The sequence below is a fragment of the Nymphalis io genome, chromosome 2, assembly GCF_905147045.1.
Source record: "Nymphalis io chromosome 2, ilAglIoxx1.1, whole genome shotgun sequence".
NCBI classification, from domain to species: domain Eukaryota; kingdom Metazoa; phylum Arthropoda; class Insecta; order Lepidoptera; family Nymphalidae; genus Nymphalis; species Nymphalis io.
The window spans coordinates 154,252-174,284 of record NC_065889.1 but is presented as its reverse complement, the minus strand read 5'-3'; the positions used below and the strand labels follow the sequence as shown (position 1 = coordinate 174,284).

General features: G+C 34.4%; 1 protein-coding gene across 2 annotated transcripts in view; it reads right to left on the bottom strand.

The window, feature by feature from the left end:
• Window positions 1-19,347, bottom strand: part of LOC126778162 (FMRFamide receptor-like) — a 100,590-nt gene extending 81,243 nt beyond the window's left edge. For both annotated transcript variants that reach the window (XM_050501607.1, XM_050501616.1), the window contains exon 1: window positions 19,023-19,347. The gene's annotated coding sequence lies outside the window, so the exon portion shown is untranslated. The remainder of the gene's footprint in view (window positions 1-19,022) is intronic.
• Between the last annotated feature and the right edge of the window lie 686 nt (window positions 19,348-20,033).

Sequence of the window (20,033 nt, the reverse complement as noted above, 5' to 3'; positions counted from 1 at the left end):
TTTTATATATTGTTTTAAGAATTACGCTCAGAATATTTTTAATACAAGGAAATAAAACTGCTCAATGTTTTTTTTTTTTGTAGAATATTACGTTCCAGTTGTCCTTTGTTCATTTAAATTGGTTAATTAGCCGCCCGCTTTCAATGCTTTGATTTATTGTCATAAAATGAATTATTATTTTACTATAGCTAGGAAGACTGGCAAATGGGCCCCTTATGATGCCACTGTCTTCAGAAATCGGCACTGTAAGAAACATTATGTATCCTTTATATCGCCAAAGCGACACCAACCTTGGGAACTAAGGTTTTATGTTCCTAGATTAGACAGAATTGAAGCAGTTGAATTATTTATTTATATTGACATAAGTAATCATATTTGTGACGTCATCAATTAAAAAAAAATGCAAATCAAAACTTCCATCACTGCATTGTCCAATGTATAAAATTTAAACGACTGAGTATAAATGAGTTTTTTGAATATTATTCACGACAAACAGCACAATATATTTTTAATTTAATGGAGAACTTAGCTAACATTTCATGTTGAGTTAAATTTCGGAAACCGCGCGATAAGGTCGGAAGCGGTATTACACATCGGTTAAACCGCGATCGACTGATACCTTATCAGCAGAGGTCACCGCCCACAGCCTCACGCTAAATTATACAATTCGTTATACAATAATAGTTAAACATTAAGTACATTGTCGAACTACATATTATATATTACAGTACTATAAATATTATATTACATCTTAAGATCTGTCCAACATTTGTAAAACTCTAGCGTGTGAACGTATAACCGACCTCACCGTTGTACCTTTTTTACTTGTTTAATATAACTTTTTATTTTTATTCCGTCCTTTCGAGGGGCGTCATGGGATCGCTTGCGCATTCTACCGTGACGCCCGGATGGTTGGCTCGCCTAAGCGCGCCTCCATTCCTAGGGGGATTCCCGGGATACGGATTGCCCCCCTAGCCCCATCGGCGCTTACGGAGGGGAGAGAAGGTGGACATAGCATCTTATTTAATTTAGCTAGGCAGACGGGCAAATGGCTCGTGATGATATATTGGCACTGTTAGAAACATGAATTATCCCTTACATCGCCAATGCGCCACCAACTTAAAATTTTATATTCCTTATGTAGCTATACTGGCTCACTCACCCTTCAAAGCAGAACACAACATTCTAAGTATTTCTATTTCTTACAGTGCTTCTATGGGCGTTGGTGACCCTTTAACGTCAGGTCCGCTTGCCTGCCCATCTATCTAATTTTTAAAAAAAGTTCAACAAATGTTTCTTTTAACCGACTTCAACTGTTTCTTAGTTTCTTTATCTACACGACTAACTTAAGTCTTGCTTTTGGCACAAAAAAAAATGAAGCCACGGTTACTATGTATAATATTAGTAGGAATTATCTATAAGCCGGCATGATGTGTTACTGCAAGTGACATTCAATTTTGATCTACGTTATTATGGAAATACCTATAATTCACCTTATATTAGATGCACCTACTTGTGACATAAAGTGGTTTCAATCTTATATGTCTAGTTCTATATTCTTGCATTTCTATATTCGTGATGAAGCCTGGTATATTGACACGAAACACCCAGCAACTATTGACATAGCCTTGCAGTTCCAATACGTTCTCACAGATTAAGAACTTTGAAAAAAGCCGGTAAGGGTCAATAAGTTTTACCCGTGGTATTTACTTTTCTCTATACGATGAGTTTGGTTTGTAAAAACTAAAGAGGTACTAGACCATCTCCCTCGTCGGTGTTGTGACCAGCTTTTAGGGCAAGAGATCCCGAGGTCTAGGTGTCAAGCTCAGGCGTCAAATTGGGTAACACTATCGGAAAATCTCAGTAGTAAATGAAGTTGGATTAATTGCAGAGCTTACAATAACGTGTCTCACGCAGAGTGCGTGAGGTGTTGATACTGAGTCGAACCTCTTTCGGTCTATATTGTGTTTGCATCGGATTGCAAGTGTGAGGTGAGATTGCTCATTATGTATGTGCATAATATGCCCTGTGCAGTTAGTCTAGTCTAGTGCTGGTCTCGTTTGAGGATGCTTATTTTACACAGTAAAAGAACTGTGATTTTTATTCGAATTAAAATCAATAACATTTCATTTAATGACATTTTCGTTCTATCGTAATGGTTACAAATGTGTCCCACTTTTGCTAAGTAATTTTAGAATTTAGATATTTGTTGCGCATCGGAGCAACCCTACATACATTAGCTACTAGCTTCTTCGAACCATCACCATAAATTTGTCAACATTATAAGTTAGAACAGACATAATAACTATTTTGAATATAAATATATTTTTTCCTAAAAGCATTTCTAGTTCCTAAGTATCTTCTTGTACGTCGCGACGTGGGATGAAGAACGACGCGTCGCTCGATGTTGGCAATATTTGACAACTAAACACAAACGTGCTTCTAACAAGCCATGTAACTTGATTTGTGGTACTGAAATTGTTAGTTTTGATAAAGTTCAGAGTTTACTCAATTTATTTATTTTGTTTTGCAGTTTGCGTCCTGGTGTGCGAGCTCTCCTTCACGGGTCAGATGTTTCGCGACAGTATTCAAGAGAGTGTAGCTTAAACATTATTTATAGCAATATTTTGTTAATAAACATTAATAAAATAATATTGCAAGGTAAAGTAAGAGTCTGTAAATGTCCTACTATTAGGTTAAGACCTCCTATCCCTCTGAAGAAAAGGTTTGAAGCTTATTCTGCCAAACTTCTCCAGCGCGCGGTTTTGTGAATGAGATGAATTATGAACACAAATGGGTTTGAACCCAGCTATCATCGGTTATAGTCGTGTGTTTAACCCTTGAGCCACCTCGGCTCGGCAAAAATATCTAACCAAAGCTCAAATAGACTGGCCTTTGGCGTGGTTGAGCTACTTGCCTTTTGCGCCGAATTTGGGTTCGATGCCCACCCCGGACAGACATTTTTGTGCATGAACATATCTGTTTGTCCTGAGTCTGATGGTAATTATCTATATAAGTATGTATTTAAGAGAATATGGTATGATAAAAGAAAATATGGTTTTGTAGTATATCAGTTGTCTGGTTTCCATCGTACAAGCTCTGCTTAGTTTGGGATCAGATGGTCATGTGTGAATAATATCCCAGGATATTATTATTATTAATGTATTAAGAAGTTAAGTTAAGTTACTCTTGCCCTCCAACGTAAACGTCCGCGTCAACCACGTAGGTGTTTTCACCGGTTCGTCAAAATGAATTATCATTTCATCCTTAATCTATGTAAAAAGGTCTGTGACTAATTGTTAAATCGTTTATCTCATTTAAACATTTCAGCTTTGTAGCTGCTAACGAATAAATTATGGTCCTATTTTAAATATATAAATCTCCATTTGATTGAACTTTTAACTAAAATATTTATAAATTTACCGCGCCTGCACCAGATGGCATGTGTTAACAAATTAGCTTGGAGAGGAACAGCTTCCAACATTTGCATGATGTCTGCGGCTACAATGTATCCTGTCACTTGCTACAAATAATGTTCTTTTTCCTTTTATACTTTCTTCTCTCTGAAAATGTCAAGAAAATACACTTGAGTAAGTTGGTGTATTTGCTCGCCCGCACCGACAACGCTTACACTTATTGCGAGACTTAAACGATTCGAAACCAATCGTCCTTTTTCATAATTAACCACTTTTATACTTTTATACGCATTATCGGATACACACGACGACGCTATATAAATTATGTGATGATGTTCTCATTATAAAACTAAAGTACTTAATTTTTTAAATTATCGAAATCTATGAATTAACTAGCTCGATTCATTCTATCATACTAATTTTTTTTATATTTGCCGTATTGTGTAAGTCAATTCTGTCATGTTGGATTTAATATTACGTCACATAGTCAATGACAGACGAGACTGATACGAACGACATCTCCTTTGTCAAAATAATAAAAGAGCTGGAAGAAAACAAGTGCACATCCCTACTAATATTATAAACGCAAAAGTGTGTTTGTTTGATTATTTGTTTGTTGGTGACGTTTTAACTACTCAACCCATCGTCATGAAATTTTGCATTCATGTGGTCAGGAGTACAGAAACATAGGGTGCCTAACTCCTCCCCTCCCCCAAGAACGAAGTCGCAGGAGGAAACTAGTAATAACATACAACCTGATAAAAGCAAAACTGTTTGAGACAGAGCGCGGTCTTAATTGAATGAATAATGGAAAAAGTACAAAAGGCTTTCCTTAGATACCTCTTTAAATGTTGCTATGGATATATTTTTCTATACACAACCAAATTTCTTTATGCTGTTCGGGTTTGAACTCCTTGGAAGTCAGACAGATTTGCAAACAACTAAAAATTATGTGCCGATTTTGCAAGGAGACGGCAACGTTTCACATCTTCATGCCCAACTGTGTCTCACACGTGTCCCAAAAGATGATAATATTGGTCCAAGAAAAAATAATTTTTATTATTACGCGTTCATTGGCGCCATTCATCGCGCTCTCGGACAATAATTCTCAATAGAATCAGGAAAGTGGACAACTTTGTTTGATGAATTACTAAGGCTGTGTAAGAATGTTGAATTATAGCAATCATTTATTTTATATAATGTTCTGTATATTTAATTTAAAATAATCACAATATTATTGTTGATAAATTTAATGTTTTTTCTGATGTTAAATATCAATCATCTCTTTAATTTGTGATTCCTGTATTTTATAAACAATATCCAGTTAGTTTAAGTGGCATCGTTGTTTTAGTTAGATTCAGATCTGGTTCAGCATTGTTCTAGATAGAAAAACATGTAACTTAATTTTAAAGTATTCGCTAAAGTTATTGCATTTTTAATTATATACTATTAATTAATATAATTATAATATTACTTACATATGATATAGCCGAGATTACCCAGTGGTAAGATAGCGTGAATCTTAACCGATGATCGTGGATTCAAACCGTGCTTAATTTGTGATTGTAATTCACCTCGTGTTACACGGTGAAGGAAAACATTGTGAAAAAACCTGCATGTGTCTAATTTCTAAGTTATAGCATTTGTGGGTTAAGATTGGTTAGATTTATTGTTACAAGGATGCCATTTTTTGGTTCCCTTTACGTCTTCGAGGGATGCCACGAGATCTTTCACGCATTCTAGGGTGACGCCCCGAAAGCTAACCTAACCCATGAATTTAGTCAAAAGAACTTTTAAGTAAGTTTGCGAGGTGGGAGTGGGTTTATCCGACTTTAGCATAACAAAATAATATATACATAATCCGCGCTTTTTTTTGTTTAATAGTTGATATTTTAAATTACCCGCTCAAACACCGACATTACATCGAAAGCGAACATAGTGGATAGCGATTTAAATGTTTGACATATTTACAAAATACCTACACAAATTAATAGTATTCAAATTTATTTAAATAACATTTTTTGTTATACATAATAAGGAACTAGATTTTGCGGTGCGATATCATTGACGAGCAAGATTAAGGTCACGTGCCAAATAAATAAATAATTAAAGCCGTCGGGCTGTGGTAACTTTTTTTTTAAAATATGTATTAAACTGTTTCGTTTATTGTTAGCACATCCATGTCGGCCCAGTAACGAGCTGTATAAGATACTCATCTTAAGGTAAATATAAACATACGTGATTAACAAAAATGGTTTATAGATATAACAAAATAGCTTGTAACTAATCGGTTGGGTTAGTAATTATATAAGTAAGTAAACCCTTCTTTTGAATACTATCCGACTATGAGAGAAACGGAAAAGAACGTGCAGCTGCGGGATCTGCGTCTGCACACACACTTATTTTTCTATAATATCTCTAACGTAGATGGTTCGCTTATAATAAACGTCGTAATCGGTCTGGATGACATCAAACGATGTCTGAATTATAATTGAAATATACGTATCTGTACCACACGGTTGATTATTTTATGTCTCAGAGAACTTCAACTGCAGAGTAACTTCTCTAAATCTGCCTCACGTACTCATTTTAATTATACTTGAGAAAATATAGAGAGGGAGTATTGCCAAGGAGCTTTATTAGTTGTTATTCTTAAAGTGATAGAATTGTATTTATATGTTTTCTATTTATGTAAGTATACAAGGGGAAAAATAAAAGCATATTTAATTAATTCTGATATCTCGAGTATTATTCGAAACGTTTTGTAAAATAATCTTAAATCTGTTTCGTTTTTGTGATTCACAATCTGTTAATATTTTCGGCCTCATATGAAAAAATATAAGTTGATTAGTTTCTAAATTTACATAAAGTTTATAGCATAGATATACATAAATTACATATTTTAAGTAGCAAAAAATTTGCTTCCATGACAAGGAAATTTTTGGATATTAATATTTAAATGGTTTTTTAAATGTTCCTCTGGGGCGCTATCAATCAAATTATCTGTTAACGTAATTAGTACCGTGTATGAACTCATACTATAAATTCGTAACTTCTATCTTATTATTAATATTGTTTTTTGACCAATCGATATTCTATAGCTTTATTAACATTATAATGCAACATATTTTGATTTATTGCCTCTATAAGGTCTTAAACTTTTTATCGAAAACAGATCAAAGTTCACAAATATACTTTATTGTAAAATGTGTTTCCATCGTTTGTAAAACTATATAACCGATAGTAAATTCTGTTTCTTGACGATTGTAAGTAGTGAGAATATAATTTTAAGCAAGTTCTTGTTACTATGCAGTGTAATTCTATTTCAGATTTTATTAGTTAATATCTATATTTGTATAATAAATTCATCTTATTATACAACACACGTTAAACACGTTCATCTACATGTACAAAAATTACACGTGCTGTAGACCACTGTACGGAGAAACTTAGAAAGTTTAAACAAAAGGCTCTCATGTTGGGTAACACTACGAAGGGATTGTTCACTAGAACAACAAACACAATTTGTTTGAAAATTAGGTGCGACAATATTATGTGTTCGTCATGCGTCAAATGTGTTTTAATTTTAATTAAAAAAGTTTAAGCTGACTTGATTAATATAAATCTTAAAGGAGTTTCCTCATCGCAAAGGTCACAGAAACCGCAGACACACCGCCCGGTCACATAATTTAGAATTCATTAACCAGTTTAGGCGAAGAACATTATGTTTTAGAAGAGTCATAAATACGACTTAACGTCATATGATCACGTGAGTTATCTGAGGCTACGTAATTAATTAATAAATAATACATTATTTATGTTTTATATTTTATTGTTTATTTCTATTCTATATTCTTTGAAGATATTAAAATTATAAATGATATGTACTAACAATAAATTAAATATAGCCAAATAGCTATTAATTTACGTTTACAATTACGTTTCATGTCGTTTCGGTCAGGTATCCTTCAGATAACATCGTGAGGATACCTGGGTAATATGTCATTGTGGCAGAGGTGCATCAAATAACCCACATAGGAGCAGCTTCGGTAGATCACGAGCTTGTCCAAACGTTCTCTACATCAGAAGAGTAGGCTTTCGACAACCGGTTAGATTTTAAGGGGTTGTTATGGGGCTGTTTAAATTAATTAATGAAGATAATCCTTTTTTACGCTGAAAGCAAATGCTGGAAGTATTTGTAACGTAACGGATTTAAAATTATTTATATATGCAAGTTAAATCCAATAAAATGTTCGTAGCTTTAACCATATTATTGGCTATTGAACAAAGCTGCAGTTAACTGCTAGTATGTTAAGCCCGGTTACATATAATAAAGCTGCTATCAAATTAAGTCACTGTTACGCAAAGTATTAATTAATGATCAGAAAACCGAATTAGTACAGTGAACAGAGTAATAAAGCAAAACATTAATCAGGCTTACCAGAAATATTTAGTATTCTTTTGTTCCAGTTTGAAGGGAGTGAGCCAGTGTAACTACTGGTATAGTTCCCAAGAGTGTTGGCGCATTGGTAATGTGGAGAATGTTTAATATTTCTTATAGCACCAATGACTTTGGGCTGTGGTGACCACTGACAATCAAGTTCATCTATCAATATGATAAAAAATTGCCACTTCTAAAAATCTCTGCTCTCTGCTATGTCAAATAAAAATGTAATCATATTTATTTACGAACGTACTTAATTAACATCCTGACATTCTGTTTCCCTTTGAGTTTATTCGTGACCGGTTCATATCGCTGTTTTAATAGCTTGCTTTGAACACTCGAATGTTGTGTACGATTTTTTGGAATAAGCAATTGAAGAATTTTGTTTAAATATATTTATATAAATGAACAAACATACGGTATGATTTATGAACAAAATTACAGTAACAGTAACAGCCTGTTAATGTCCCACTGCTGGGCTAAGGCCTCCTCTCCCTTTTGAGGAGAAGGTTTGGAGCTTATTCCACCACGCTGCTCCAATGCGGGTTGGTAGATTACACATGTGGCAGGATTTAAATGAAATTAGACACATGCAGGTTTCCTCACGATGTTGATGAACAAAATTAAGCACACGAAAATTCAATTGTACTAGCCCGGGTTTGAACGCAGTCATCGATTTAGATTCTAATTGTTCCAACCACTGGGCCAATTCAGTTCACTTATTAAATGTACGTAGAAAATTGATTTATATAGACGCGCGGTAACGTGTCAAGCCAAGTTCAAGCTAACAGAACTGGCGAGCAGCACCGTGTGTAATATTACACGAACCATTTGGAGTCATTTTTAACCCCCTCATAACTCAAAAACTATTTCACATTCATATGTCAAATTTGGCTCATATATTAAAACTGGCAGGATAAATATGTATTCCATATTTCATAAACACATCTCAAACGGTTATTTAGATATTAACGTCTAAAAATCGCCATTTTTATCACTGACTGACCTATACATCAAAACTCTAACCCAGTTCCAGATGACCTAGAAAGTTCAAATTTGGCATCCAGATAGGTTGTGCGGTGAATACAAAAGAATAAATCAGAAAGTGGTAAATTTTTATAACTTTATTATAATTTTTCAATTTATTGATTCTATTAGGAACACTTACTTATAGTGACTGCAATGTAAGAATTAGCAATCAAAGTTAATGCCGGCTGTCATCAATTTTTGATTTTAGTATTAATAAATACTAAATCGCTACTTATAACGTAATAACGTTATTAATAATTATTTATAAGTAGCGACCTTGCACTATTGATGTGCGCTAAATATAGAAATAATAATTAATACTAAATCTCAGTTAATAACGTAATAAATACAAAAGTGGACTATACTCTTAGTTTTAAGTACTAAAACTGATATGCTTAGGTTAAAAAAAATTAAGGGCGGCATTCCACGAATTATATTATAGCCTTCGTAAGTTCTAAAGCTGTAAGCTCTTATTTTATTCTTCCAAAAATTTGACTGCTGGTAGAAACTAGTCATCGAACATAGGGCTCTTCCATGACTGTTTTAGTAGGTACTTAACAATAATTCGTATATGAGAACTAGCCACGTCAGACCTTAGGCTTCAATATATGATCTAAGTTATGAGATGAAATATTGTAAGTTGCTATAAAATATTTTATGTTGTTAAAAATAAATTTCAGGACTGACCGTTGAACTTGGCACCCATTTAGATCTCACTTCTTTTGTCGTTGAAGTCAACAACCAAGGCATATAGCATAATATTGAACTTAGCTTTCATTTCACATTTTTGTTTTTGATGGGATATACCGATATTTTTAATCCAGCATATTTAACGTTATAAAAATATTCTTAAGATATTTGGTAATTACATTAAATTGCGTCGATTATCCACCCGTGTTGTTTCCATCAAATTTATCGATTTTATTTATATTATATTTTATTATTTAATTACTACCTACACATTCCGGTTTTTTTTCGCACTAAGCTTTGATTATACATGTCTGGTTGATATAGAGTATCTACAGTACACTTGCTATATTGAGTAACTTCTATGGTAACTTTATACTAACAATCCGAAATAGCACTTATGCTTGACATTTATTACCTACTACATTGTCATAGCAAACTTTCCAATAATGCGAGCCCTATAATTGATATCTCGGGACCCTATATACATATGTTTATATTGGTGAAACAAACAGTTTAACAGTTTCCGTTCCGCTCATTAACGTAAAGTTAATAAACAGACCCATAAGGTAAGGTGCGACAGTTACTGAAATGGGAGCGATCAAACATGCACCCTGTCCAATATAAACTAAATAGTGTAGATCTTAACGCCAATTGTTCTTCTGGTTGTGGTGAACACTGGGATGAACGAAAGTGCTATTTGAGTTATAGTTCAAACTCACATTCGCTGAGCGTTGTCCGAGCCAAATATAAATTCCATATCAAACGTTATGACAAAGTCAATTATTTGTACTTTTAAAACCAAATGAATACTAATTGTCAATTAAAAGTCATTGTTTGAGAATGATCGTTCATTATATTGTTTAAGCGTGACCACGCTGCTAATATTAGATAATTATTTAAATCTGTCTGCTTGTCAGCCATTGTATCGCTGCCAACATTTATTATACTATTATATCGCTTGTTTTCCGTTATTGTCCAGCTCAGCTAAGACTTGAGAAGTCAGCCTGACTGAAATTCTAATATCGAAAAAAACTACTAATACGAACAATTTATCATTTTACATATTGAACACGTTACCAAAGAATTATTCGAACGTAATTAAAATTAACGGCGATCCCTCGATGACGTCCGACCACGATATATCGCTGTCCGTTTGACGTTCCGCCGGAGTGACGTAACAACAAAAAGTATGCTGTCACTCTCGTTTCAAATTCAATAGCCTAAATCAATGACGGCACCACAGCTCTCGACGATATAATGTGTGTAAATCATGAATATTTAGATAGTTTTTATGACGACAAAAAAAAAATATAAACGTAACTGTCGAGAGGACCGTCTATAATTTTAATAACTAGATAAATATAATACCGATATGACACAAAAACCATCAAGAAAAGAGCGAACTCATTCCTCAAAAAACGGCAACGCTCCTGTTAACCCGAGGTGTTGCAGATGTCCATAGGCGGTGGTAATCACTTTCCATCAGGTGAGCTTCCAGCTCGTTTGCCCCTTCATACATAAAAAAATAGAACCCAGAACAAACTGTACTACTTTTCATGTGTTGATTAAAAAAGAAGATAAATTTATTTCACTTTATTTGTCACATTTTCAATGAAATGTTACACGACTTGTTTTATCACTTAAAATATATTATATAATATTGTAAAAACTGTATATTATATCACGTCGCAGATGTTGATGGATACGGAGACGGTTTCTTTATATATACTTTTTATTTCAATATCAAACACCTGGGCCAAGACGGCTCATACATCTTAATTTAATAGTTTGTAAATATTAAATCTTTCCACTTCCGAAATATAATTCTCAACATTGTACAATGATACTTTCTCGAAAAATAATTGAAATAAAAAATATATGATTAATCACTATATTTCGACTTCGGTAAAAATCCTTGCGTAATATACTTGTCTACCGAATATTAAATTATGTAGTGGTATCATCTAATACGTAAGTAACTTATATATTTTAATTTAACACTTAGATATGTTGATTTTTAAATGTCTTTGTCGTGGTTGCAAGTCATCTTGCCCTGAGAGCCGTTAAATAATATTCACCGGTAATAATATACCCTGCGATTTTGTCCTGTCGGGTTTTAATTTTTTAACTTACTTTTTTAAATGGATATAATAATATTATTATTATTACTCCATCACGGGTAGTCACAGCGTCGTAACAATAACCTTTCTCAATAAACGGGATAGTGCAAATTGCTTTTCCAATCGAACTTGTAGATCCTTAGCTTAGCGCATTCGAACAAACAAACTTTTCAGCTTCATATACTAATTCATTTTGTACTTCATTAATATTCTAGATTCTTAAAAGACAATGTGAGTTATGAGTGTAATGAAAACAGACGTCGAGCACATATTTTATTAATGTTGTCAATTTCTCTCTCTGTGGAAGTTCATGTGAATAGTTTACGTTCTGAATATAAATAGAGGTTACGCTACGTCACGTTACGTTAATATTGATATCAGACAACAGAGAATATACTAAAGTCGTACTAATAAATAACGAGACCTTTTTGCAATGCCTAACTGAAGAAAAATCAATATATATAAAACTTATACCAGAAGATGCAGCTCGTCTCAGATAATATATTAGTATATGATATTATGTAAGTATGTACGCTGCGCACTTTCAACCGCTTAAGTTAAAACTATTGCCATGACAAGCGGGAATTTCATGTCCCAGCGGTGACATATGAGCACCCTTCCGTTTGGACTTTATTATATATATATATTGTATATCCTTTAATATTTTTGCTTGTCAGAACAGTTAAATGTTATATTATTAAAAATTCGCAACCTTTTATTGTTAAAGTTAAAGATTTCATATAAATTTTCATATAAATCCGGTTGAACAAGAGTGTGGTCTCGGCTCATTATTCAAACTTTGTCTTAATTATAGTCGTGTAAATTAAAACGTACACAATATATAATCTTGTCACTTAAATTAAATGACATGCAAAGTTTTTGTCATTTTAAAACCAAACTAAACGTCCTTGACATCGTCTGTATGAACTTTTTAAAAATACAGTTGAATTTAAATCACGTTTGAAACTCTTTGTTTTTTTTTAATAAATAAAAAGAAATAATTTTCATACATTCTGTAAAAAGGGAGATTTTGTCGATAGTAGGCTACAATACTTTTTTTTTTTCCTTTATTTTACCTGGGAGTTTAGTCATCAGATTGACTATGTCACCCCCGTACAAGCAAAACGCATAATAATTATACTAAATCAAAACAACTTAACACCTAATTAATAAAATACAAATAAACAATAATATAATACATCCATAATCTTTTCTTTTCTATATAAGGTATTATTGAAAATGAGCAAGTATTCTATATATACATTTTCAATAATAGCTTAGTTTCGTTTGATGATGGTACCGCAAGACAACTATTACATATACCCACATTATATGATTTTAATAAACGGGGCCGGAACGACGCATTCCGCGCACATTCCATCAATCGGTGATAAACATCATCCATGCAGTTACATTGTACGCATTTATAGGTGTTGGTTTTGCCCATCATAAAATTAAATTTGTTTGACGGAATATGACCGGAACAAAGTCTCATAAATGTCACAATATTTTTTCTGCTACTTTTAAATGTTTGAAACCATGGGCAATGAGTAAGTTCACATACAATTGTCTTGTACCATATACCTTTATGTCGCGATCGTTCATCAAAATATTCCTGCCAGTTTTGTTTACATCTTGAATTTATTTAAAATTTCACTATGTAAAGGTATGCACTGATAAGGAATTCCATCATGAATAGCTTGTTTTGCTGCTTTGTCAGCTTCCTCGTTGCCCATGATTCCAATATGTGAAGGTATCCACTGGATAATTATTGATTTATTTGCATTTTGTCTATTGCGTATGGATTCTAAAATATCGTAGGCTACCGGGTATCCTCGAAAGGTCGAGGTTAACCGAGCCAAATGAAAAAGGGCGCTCTTTGAATCAGACAGTATAACAACCTGACTTCCGGCACAAGATGACGCATATGACAGTGATTCCGAAATTGCAGTCAGCTCACTATGCATTATAGATATATCTGCCTTAATTTTAAATTTAATTCTTATATCTGCCTGAGGGTCAAAGATTGCTGTACCTGAACCGAATGTATTCTTAGATCCGTCGGTAAAAATTTTGTAAAACGACTTATATTTGTTATCTAGAAGTGTCCGACAGCTATTTAACATGTCTGATTTCTTACACAGTGTTTTTGACATCGCTATTCCTTCTACTACTGGAAATATATTATTAGATAAGTCTATACCACTGACCCATGTATGGAGAGAATGACATAGTAATTTTTTATTTGATATAACAGAATAATGGCATAAATTTCTGTAGTACAATACTTTAAAAAAAATAAAAAAATAAAATAAAGTAATAGCCATTAAATGCTCCACTACTAGACTTCTTTTGTTCTTGAGGAGAGGATTTTTGGCCAATTCCGCTACGCTGTCCCAATGTGGGACGATGGATAAAAATGTGACAGATACAATCAGGTAGGTTTCCTCGCAACTAATTCTTTAATCTTTTTTACTTTAAACAACAAAACATTTTTATTAGTTGAAGGAGCTCGAGTAATTACATGCAGAATTAGCGATTAAACTATATAACTATTAGTATTGCCTTAATCGTCAAAGAGCTTCATCGTAACCGCGCACCGACATGTATTTATTCGTCCGTCATCGTATTTAAAATGAAAAATCTATTACTACATAATTCGGTATCAGTTATATTAGATATTGCTAAAAATGTATAATCATTGAGTTTATAACCTGTTACGCTAGCCTAGCTTGGCCTCGGCGTCCGTCCAGGGTCGGCGGAGGTTGAGCGAGTCAAGGCCCTAGCCCAGCGAGCCTTGATTCGTAGCTTGAGGTCCCCCTCGGCAGGCCTAGTGACAGTGGAGGCGGTCCGCCCCCACTTGAGTCGCTGGGTGGAACGGAGTCACGGCACACTCACATTCAGGATGACGCAGGTACTTACCGGACACGGCTGTTTCGGTAAGTACCTGCGCCGGATAGCGAGGCGGGAGGTGACACCCTCCTGCCATGAGTGTGGTGCGCCTTCGGACACAGCGTGCCACACTCTGATGGAGTGTGCCGCTTGGGGACCTCAGCGCCTGTCCCTGGCGGCCTTGTCGGTGAAGACCTCTCGCTGCCGAGTGTGATAAATGCCATGCTTGGTAGCGAGAGGTGCTGGTTGGAGACGGTCTCCTTCTGCGAAATATCATGTCGCAGAAGGAGGCAGCGGAGCGGGAGCGTGAGGAGAGGGCCTCCGCTGACTCGCTTCGCCGAAGAAGACCGGGGAGAAGGCGTCGGCGCTATGCGCATCTTCTCCTCCCGCCCTAAGTGTTGCCGGGGTTAGGGGGTCTTTATACCCTAAGAACCCCCTAGGATTTGGAGGCCTGCAGAGGCGGGCCAACCGTCGGGCGTCACGGTAGTATGCGCAAGCGATCCCGTGACGCCCCTCGAAAAGGCGGTGTGGGTACCGCTGGTTTTTTAGTGGGTATTCCGGCACATACTCGGCGCCGGCGAGTCCCACATACCCCCCCACTTCAAGTGGGGGAAACGCGTAAACGCGTTTTTCCAGCGAAAAAAAAAAAAGCCTAGCTTGGCCTGTGAACGGCGAGCGATTAATATTACTTTATACTTATATATCCTCGTGATATAAATTATTTTTGTTGTTAAGCGATCCATAAACTAAAATAAATATTATTAAAATGAGGTTCCTCATCAAGCTATTTTTATAGTGAGTTTATTTGTTTATTTTCCGAAATCACAAAAACTAATAATGATATATATGAATATGACAGGTAACTGTTACAGTACTGTAGTTTATTATTTCAGGATCTACCTGCAGAAGTATGCTCACATAATTTCTCGTATATGTTTATAGCTTAGTATATCAATGCAGTCGAAGAAAAAGATCTTCGGCTTGGGCACTTTCCAACAAACGTGTCAAAAAATCTGTATTAAAGATTTAGATCTTAAAAATTCCTACAAAAAATTATCATCACTGGTACCATTTTTATGTAAATATAAAAATGATGGGAAAATTTAGTAATAACTTTAGTTCATTTAGATGGCAAAGGGTATTCTAATGGTAATCGTTTCTAAATGGTAATCGTTAAAATAAATAATATAACTTTAAGTGCATCCTGACGATTAAAATAACCATTTGCTTTTTGAAATTTACAGCAGTCGTTTTAGATTTATTGCAAGATATTTAAATTTAACCGCATGACAAAATAGATGCACATGGGGATAAAGCCTTAGTACGGTACGGTTGGATTTAACGCTTAACTATTATTATTTATAATAATCCTTACTTTTTTATTAGTTAGAGTTTTCTTAGTTTCAAGGTTGATATTTCTGACATCGCTAATATCTATAGCTGGTGGTGACCACTTACCATCAGGTGACCCATTTGCCAGTCCGCGTATCTATTTCATAAAAAAGACCAAGATGTAACAATTACTTCCTGATACGATATTTGTTACCACTGTAGTTTATTTTTGCCTATGAATATTACAAGTCTCAGATACATTATATTGAGCAACATAACATAACAATCAGTAGGTCGCCAACGGACAATCTCTCCGCCCGCATCAGTCAGCCTTTCCATCGCTAACCGTCACGTAACCGAACGACATACATGTCGTATTATACTGGTTACAATATTTGGTTATATTTGCCATTTCAGTGTTAATTTGATTTACATATGGATTGCTTATGTTCACACATTAAACTGTTGAGTCAATGTTACCGGTACCTTCTTCCCGTTTTCCTGACGTTGAGAGTTCTTTAGACTTACTTATAAATAATTATTGAGGGATTTACTGTACACACAAGATTAGAACCGTTCAACCGTTGTCCAGTGACATGCATCACTGAACTTTCATGGGCTTAATTTCTATTTATAATTCATCTACAGATAGGAGTGAATGAAAATATTGAGAGATGGCCTGTAATATAACTGAGTGGAGCAGGGTGATAAACTTGAGGACCTTACCCCCTCACGGGATATTCACTTTTTTACGCTGAAGATTATAAAATATTTTAATTATTTAATTTTCATCCTTATACAAAGCGGCTATACAAGTATGTTTTAGCTTTGACCGTATGCCATTTTTCAGATTTTGACACGTGGCGTCATTTTGTCTTGAGATCGTCAAAGATTCAAGACTCCAGAGTCCCGAGAACACAAGCTGCTGAGTGAAATCTTATTTAAAGCCGCTCATTTATACTTAATTAAAATTTACTCCCGTTCAAGATTCTTTGCCAATTGCGTTTTACGTTCAAATTACTTAAGTGAGATTTTTTTTTAATTAACTTTTCGTCAATTCGTTTAATCATTTTGTATAATTTGTTAACATCTTGAACCTTGAAGCAAGACTTAGTAAGCAACATATTCAGGCAGGCTAAAATGATTTTTAAATAAACGAGTTAGTTCTGTGTTTATTACATTTATAGATACAGTATGTTGTCATACGAGTATTATGTAACGGCTATTGATAAATTTTAATAAATGATATGCGAAATAAGAACTTTTAATATATTACCAGTTTTTAGTCAGAGCGATGACCACCTGACCTCAGCCAGCAGTCAAGGACGAGAACACGTTAGTTTTATAAAACACTCGATGATTGACTGATTGAAGAATTAAGATTGCTAAAATATGCTACAGGATAAACAATTTTACCTTAACACGACAATAATTGTCGAAGTGGGACCGGCTCGTCCTAAATATTTCGATTATTGTTGTCAAGGATTTTTTTAATTCTATTGCAACCAACAATTCATATATTTCATCTCACAAAAACTATTAATTGTGCTTCGAAATCTTTATAGGCAAAAATTATATATCTTTTACTCTTTTACTACAGAAATACAAGAATTTTTATACTTAACATTGTTGACAGTGTAAAAAAACTATAAAATATAAAATATGACAAAATATAGATGGAAAAAAGTTGTGTTTGTTAATTTTTGGTATTCAGTAATAAGTTAGTTTACAACTATGATTTATGAGGTAATTGAAACCGCAATTACATTACTCTGCTACAGCGACTTAACGCGGTCTCATTTTAGCATAACAAAATTGGTTAGTCTGCAAAAAAAAAATTGACAAATAATCAACAATATTTGAAAGGTGGCAAATTTATTATTTATACTTTTTGCAGATTCAATTTAAGTTTTCCTTAAAACAGTCCTAATCGTTTTCGATTCGGCAGAATCAGTCGGCTAGTGTGAACGTGGTGTTAGATTCAAAGGTCTTTTGACTTTTGAGTTTTTGAATTAGCACTTACGCTTCCAATCGAAACACAGCAATACTAAGTATTCTCGCTTTGCGGTAGAATATACGAGGAGTGGATAGGACCTACCCATGCGGACTCGCGCGAGACTCTACCGCTGAGTAACACAAATTATTCGCTTTTCTTTTTACAAACTCACAACTCATCATTATAGTTGCCAGAAAAAAATTGACCTCTACGAAGATTTATTGCAAAGGTAATATTAACAAAGGGGTTATAAGCTAGAAAAGTTGCGACAAAACGCGATAAAGAATTGTAAAAGTTGGAGCAGTCTCGTCTGGGTTCGGTCGTTCGTGTGTCGGAGATGTGAGGGAAAGAATATTTACACAAACTTTACGATATCACTCGATCGAAGTTACGCGTGAAGTGTTAGCGACAAATTTTGTTTTTGAAAGTTTTTGAATAACTGCTATAATTTTTATATTAAATGTGGGTCAGCCCTTCTAAGCGCGGTGCTTAATAGTAATAGCGCCGTTAAGAGAAAATGATGAGTCCCCTGGTCGTCCATCCTTAGTAATCGATATTTATCATTAAATTTACAAGAAACCACCTTCAACTTATTTTCTAGTCAGCCAAGCCAAGTATCTTATATTGTATTTTTTGTGTGTGTGATAATTCAAATAAAGAAAATAGTAATTAAAAAAAAATGATTGACAGTAGACTAAAATATCGAGATTAATATATAAAATATCAGATGCCCAGCAGTTTCTACTCTTATTTGACTGTAGGGGTTTTTTTGTGTGAGCTAGTCTTTGTTGTAATCGGTTCACAATCGGCGAAGTTATTGTCTAGTATAAATACGAAACACATGTCAGAATGTTCACTTGCTTCATTTTGAAGTCGGCTATAAAAGTTGTAAGTGTGGGATGAACTCATAAGTTGGTATCACTTCAGTTCAATTCAGTATATCTACACGAATGGGGTTTATAGTACCACCTGTGTCATACTAGTTAATGTGTGAACTTCTTAAATAATAGATTTATTAACATGTACCTTTTCATCAATGGAGCATTGAAAAGGGCATCTTAATATAATAAATAGTTATTGCAAATATCATTAATATTACTTACGTGTATATAAAATAGATGAGTCAATGACAATACGAAATGAATTAACTATTCACTATAAGTCACAATACGTAACAGTAGATTAATAATTATATCGATACACTTTTATTAGCATTATATTAGCATTAAACTTTTTATATTTTAAACTTTCCGACGGACAAAAATGGCGTCATATAGCACTTTCACAACATGGAATTTAAGAAATTAATAGTATATTTTGTTGTCACACTCAACGATTGATTATTCACAAAGTTTGTTTGGTGGAGTTTCCCGCGTTGTTGCGTGATAGTGCAAGCTACGTTGCGCGTGGATGCGAACGATCGCTCGCTCAGCGCGCTACTGGCTACTGCTGCGTGCGACGCCGCGCGTAACTCGTGACGCTACGGTGACAGCTACGCCATGTCACGGTGTCCCGCCGTTTGAATTATTATTATTTTTGAGATGGGAATTACATTACTTTATTAACTAAGCATTGACACGTCCTGTCGACTTTACTTCTGTTATAAAATATTTAAAAACTAAGTAACTTAGTAAGTAACATACAATCCGTCACATATCTGTGTTAGTTAACATTACATAAGTTAATTTTTTTTTTGCGTTTAATTATCGATCAGCGTCGTCGATTAATTGTAGTTTATTTTTTACTACGAAGGTACTATTATTAAGAGGTTTTTACTTTTTATGAACACTTATTTAAGGTGTTTCCCTCAATTAATGCTTTAATTAAATTGATAATGAGAACGCCTGTAGGATGTAGAGTTTAATAATTCCTCGATTCAAGGTTTTTGCGTATTCATCAGTACTCACCACGAAATTATCCAAATTCCGTTTTCTTGCTTCCGACACCACTTGTTCATATTAAACAAGACTAATATATAAATATAAAAGTGAGATTGTTTGTTACTCTTTCATGTCTTATCTACTCACCCGCCAAGCATGAATTTTGCTTACAATTTGTCAGAGGTGCAGAAAAGGACATAGTATCTAACACCTGACAGAACGTCCCCTCGTCAC